Source organism: Cibotium barometz, chromosome 13, assembly GCF_041138505.1.
Source record: "Cibotium barometz isolate CiBa-2024 chromosome 13, ASM4113850v1, whole genome shotgun sequence".
Classification (NCBI taxonomy): Eukaryota; Viridiplantae; Streptophyta; class Polypodiopsida; order Cyatheales; family Cibotiaceae; genus Cibotium; species Cibotium barometz.
The window spans coordinates 29415127-29421126 of NC_141058.1; positions in this window are offsets into that span (position 1 = coordinate 29415127).

Genomic DNA, 6000 nt, shown 5'->3' on the forward strand with positions numbered 1-6000 from the left:
CACATAAACCACGTAGTGACTCCAAGAAATCATTCTTGAAGACTGTGAAACTAAGTTCATTAATCTGTGGCATGCGACTAAGTGCATCTGCCACCACGTTATACTTACCTTTCTGGTAACGTATTTGAAGGTCAAACTCCTGTAGAATCTCCGCCCACGGAGCTTTTCTACCCTTCAGTTCATTTTGACTTGAAAGCCATTTCAGACTTTCATGGTCCGTCCGGACCTCAAAAGTAGCACCATATAAATAGTGTCTCCACTCTTTTAGTGCATGAACTATCGCTAGTAACTCCCTCGTAAGCCGAGTAGTTACGCTGCACACGATCTAACTTTTTACTCTCAAATGCAATTGGGCGTCCCCTTTGCATAAGTACGACCTCAATGGCCTCATTACTAGCGTCTGTTTCCAAAACAAACGGCTCATTTGGATCAACAATAATCAAAACAAGTGCAGCTGCTACGGTCACCTTGAGCTTATTAAAGCTCTTCTGTTGGGCTTCCCTCCAACTAATGTTTTTAGTTTTTGACCGTAACTGGTCAGTCAACGGGACTGCGATCTTCGCGTAGTCCTTCACATATTGTCGGTAGAACCCCGACATGCCAAGAAAAAACTGCAGTTCCTCGAGATTCTTCGGCGCTGGCCATTTAAGAATAGCCTCTACTTTTTCTGGCTCCATCCGCGTACCATCGGTGGATATAATATGGCCAAGGTAGTGAATTTCTGTTTCAGAAAATTCACATTTGCTCTTCTTTGCAAATAGTTTGTGCTCTCGCAACAACTCGAACACTAGACGCAAATGCTCTATGTGTTCTTTCTGTGTCTTACTGTACACAAGAATATCATCTATAGGAAAACTACTACGAACTTTCCCAGATATGGACGTAAAATACTTTCCATCAGCATCATAAACGTCGCTGGAGCATTGGTTAGCCCAAATGGCATAACCAAAAACTCAAAATGCCCGAAAAACGGGTCCTAAATGCTGTCTTCGCAACATCTTCTTGTTTAATTCTAACCTGATGATACCCAGATCTCAGGTCTATTTTTGTAAAGTATCTCGATCCATAGAGTTGATCAAACAACTCATCCATGCATGAGTGGCATTGGATACTTGTTCTTAATCGTTATTCGATTAAGAGCCCTATAGTCTATGCACATCCCGCATATGCCCACGGACTTGAACTAGGCCAAATAAAGCCTTTGTTCAAATATTTCGTCAATTGTTTTTCCACCTCCTGTGCCTCGGAGTGGCTTAATCTATAAGCAGGTTTGCTTATAGGTTTTGATCCTGGCATAACTTCGATGCCATGGTCTACTTCTCTAGATGGTGGTAAACCATCTGGTAAATCATCAGGAAAAACATCCTGAAATTCCTCTAATAAATGTATTAAAGTATCTACGTACTTTTTCTTTAATGTCTCTTTCACCTTGGATTTTTTCTTGTTTGAATCACATGCATGCCAAAGAGGGTTTTCAAATAGTGGGTCTCATCTAAGGCTATTTTGTTTTCCTTGTTTGTCTACGCAAACATCATTTACAGTCTCATCTACGGAAACAGAATTTAAAAGAGGGTAACAAGCATATACCTCTGCTATCTGGTCTCTGCGGACCGATGTACATAGCTCCATGGAGGAAATAAGTGGTGTGGCGGGGACAGTACGGTCGCCCTGTAGGGTAACGACTCTACCTCCATGCTCAAAACATAGCATATTATGTAAGTAATTCCGAGCTAGACTAGGGCCCAAGCCATACAGCCACTCCCTGCCTAGATATACGTCTGCTCTGGCTAAGTGCATGACCTGAAAGTCAAGCGGAGCCTCGTAGTCCTGCATAGATAATGGGACCCTTAATACTACGGTATTCCATACCATTTTGTCATATCCGTTGGCTAGGCCAACAGTATACTCATGATCACTCCGGGTCTCAGTCAACCCCAACTTCTTGACTAACGAGTAGTTCAAGAAGTTGTGGCTAGCTCCATCATCAATAAAAACTGTGACTCTACGGCGGCCACCTATGGTGCCATACATGCGCACCATGTCATGCGGACCTACAGTAGGCTGCCACATCGCTGGTGTCACTGAACAAGCGTGATGCTCATCATCACAATGACACACTGTCACCTCTCTGAACTCTGCAGAACTGAGAGGTAGTCTCTGCGCTGTATGCAACTGCCTAGAAGATTTACCATCTTTTTTGGGCTCGTTGCCACTCGTGCTGGCTTTAGGCTTTGGACACTCAGCCTTCGTGTGCCCTACATCATTGCAATTAAAGCAGCGATTTTTCTTTCGCTCTTTAATATACTGCTCTTTCTTTTGGATTTTGCTGTCTCTTTTCTTCTTGGATGGTCGCGATTTTTTAGACCAATGACCACCCTATCCTTCCTGGTCTGTCCTATCCCCTTGTTTATCACTGTGGAACCCTTTTCTTTTAAGGCCTGACCTCCTCTTTTCACTACCCTTGGCCCTGCTAGAACCACCACGCGTACTACGGTGCTTGATGTCATCAAATATCTGCGCATACTTAATTGCCTCTGCTAAGTCTTTAGGCTGTAAGGGCTCTACGTACTCAAGGTAATCATCTTTGAGGCCTCTTTTAAAGCCTCGCAATGTCTGGAATGCATCGATTCCCTTTAGCTTGAGTACTATCTCCCTATAGTCTGAGATGTACTGAGTTAGGGATTTGTTCTCCATCGAGCACTTGTCCCATAACTCACAGCTTCTCTCTGCCTCATTAACAGGCAAAAACTCTTTTCGAAACATCGTTTCAAACTCTGTCCAAGTGGCAGGACGAGTTGTCAAACTCATCCACCACTTGTACGCTTTGCCGGTTAATTCGCTAGAAACATATTGACCGAGTCCTTGTTTCTCTCCAAACTAGGCGGCTTTAAGTCTTTTAATAACGACGAAGCTTTCGCTACTACGGACAGCCGCGCAAGGCGCATCGGCCTGTACTCCTGCAACCACTGGCGAGGCTATGCTCACCCATGCCGCAGGAGCTCGGCTACCACGAGGAGTCGGAGTACTAGCCGAGGTGGCTGTCAGTGCATCTAACTGTGTGGAGATGCTCTGTAGCATCGTGACTAAATCAGCCTAGACTTTACCCATATTGTTCAGTTTGGCATTAAGATATTTAAACAGTCCACTAGAGAGCTCCGTCTCTGTCAGAACATCAGCAGGGTCCAATAGGTCATAATCATCATCGTCGTACTCTAAGAGGTCCTCCTCGGTCCCCTCGGCGACGTCGGTGTTCACGTCCTCTGGCTCATCGGCCAGAAAGGGGTCATCTGCTAATGCGGCCGTTGCGGCTCGCTGGGTCCTAAGGCGGGGTCAATAGACGAGGAGGGCGCTGGCGGATCACGCGTGACCGACGAGCGCACTCCGGACCGAACAACAGTCGGGCGTGTACGGCCTGACAATTCGGTTGGGGTCAAACCCGGGACCGAGGACAAGAGACTTGAAAAACCTAGAGAAGTAAAAGGCGGTGGGGACGCACTACACCTAGCAGACATCTTTAATTCTTGCAAAAAACAATGCGAGAACTCGAAAATTACAAAAAAAAACGCTAATAAAATGAGCAGTGGTGGTGGTTTCGCCCCCCCTCAAACGGCGCACACAATGCTACGGGTGGTCTTCGCCCCCCCTCAAATGACCGAAAATTTGTTTCGCAGACAAGCTTCAACGGAGGAAAAAAAACGAGAATACCTGCAATTCGCTTTGTTGTGTGTGATGGGGAGAGAGAGAGAGAGAGAGAGAGAGAGAGAGAGAGAGAGAGTTCTTCCCTTCAAAAATGTCTTCCTTTCAATTATGGCCGCCTCCCTCCACACACTCCATTGTGGAGATAAGGATGAGAAGATGAATCGTTGAAAACCATTGAGTGGGCTCCGGTCCCCTGGTCACGCGTGGACCCTCACGACCCAATCGAACCGACGCTCTGATACCAGTGTTAGATTCTCGTAACGCCGCTACGGGCGCTACCACAGGAGTGGACGGCCTCTGGCTCACCACCCAGCCGTAGAGGAAGAATAAGGATTGCCCCTCATCCCCCAGGCTATATAGTGTGTGGCCTGCCGTCCACACTAGCCTGGCCGCCCATGACTCCGCATGGGCGTCCTCTCCCACTGAACCCCGGACATGGCCATCCGGTCTGTCGTCGGTCATCACAGGCGTTACAGCCTACATGACACTCTCTCTCTCTCTCTCTCACACACACACACACACATTAAAGGCCTTAAAGCAACCAAAGAAATGCAGCCTTACTTGGTGAAAGGTAGATAAATTTATCATCTACATTTCATCTTTTGATGTCAAAATATCCAACGGTTAGATGTGGAGGAATCTACTCCGCAACAACAGACTGGAATGTAGACTATGTAAAACTAGATTTTTACAATAGTCACCTACATGTGTGAAGTGCCATCAATCCATCCATTGGATTGACCATATTATGTGATCGGATTAACCTCATACATAAAATTAGATGTCCCAAGTGTCCAATTGATGATCAAGACCTTGGATCATCGATAGTGCATCAAATAAGTAACCATACAAAACACTGCTACACACTACTGTTGAGAATGTTGAAATTATGATTCTTAACACTCCCCCTAAATATGAACATGATCTTGTAGGACCTATAGATGGAAGAAGATAAATTCTTCCTATATGTTGATGAAGAAGTTGCACTTACTTCTCCATCACTCCCCCTTAAGTGTAGCTTATTCTCAAGCACTCCAAGCTACTCCGTAAAGTAGCCAAACTTTTTCAATGCAAGAGGTTTGGTAAAGATATCTATAACCTTCTGATTAGTGGGGCAATATTACAAATTAAGCTTGATTTCTTGAAGTAATTCAAGAAATCACTCCATCAACTCCCCCTTAAGTGTAGCTTGTTCTCAAACACTCCAAGCTACTCCTTAGAGTAGCCAAACTTTTTCAATGCAAGAGGTTTGGTGAAGATATATTTTCCTTAAAGAGGTTTGATTAGTGGGGAAATATTGCAAGTTAAACTTTCTTTCTTGAAGTTAAACTTGCTTTCTTGAAGTTAAACTTGCTTTCTTGAAGTAATTCACGTACATAATGATAATGTACTTCAATATTTTTAGTCTTGTCATGCAAAATTAAGTTCTTGGCTATTTGCATGCTTGATTGATTGTCGGTGTAGAGGATCGGGAGTTCCTGCAATTACCTTTAAATCTAAAAGCAACTTCCTGTACCATACAAGTTCACATGATACATCCTTAAGGGCTCTATCTTTAGCCTCTACTGATGATAAAACCACGGTGATTTAATTCTTGCTTTGCCAATATGTAAGTGTGGGATGAGGGAGAGGATGCTCTACACACTCACACAGACACACATGCATACACACAGTGAAGAACAAGCTCAGAGAGCGAGAGAAATGAATCTCGATGCTAGAAAGTACTCAATAAAAATGATAAGAAATGAGTGGAATACAAGCCCTAGACCTAGGACTGATGTGGCTAACACACAAGAGTGTGTTCACATGGGAAAAAAACCCCTATCAACACAGGGTAAAAGGTGCCTCTGTGTAGGGTTGTTGACACCATAGACTTCTAGGCTAACTAGGACTGATGCGGCTAACACACAAGAGTGTGTTCACATGGGAAAAAAACCCCTATCAACACAGGGTAAAAGGTGCCTCTGTGTAGGGTTGTTGACACCATGGACTTCTAGGCTAACTAGGCCAACAAACCCCCTTGAAGTGAATGTGTACAGGGTGTAGCAGACTACCCTAGAAAGAGTTTTGGTAAACCCATCTGCTACATTGGCTTCTGTAGGCACATAGGTCAAGGTAATCTCTCCTATATTGGAGCCTTTCCTAACATAATGATAATGCACTGAATGAGCTGTGCCTATGCGACTGCATATGTGCTCTGACTATCAATGAAAAAATGATCGTAGAAGACAACTGTCTGATACCAAGATCTTCTAATAGACTGCAAAGCCATACACATTCCACAATAGCTGTGAATGCTAT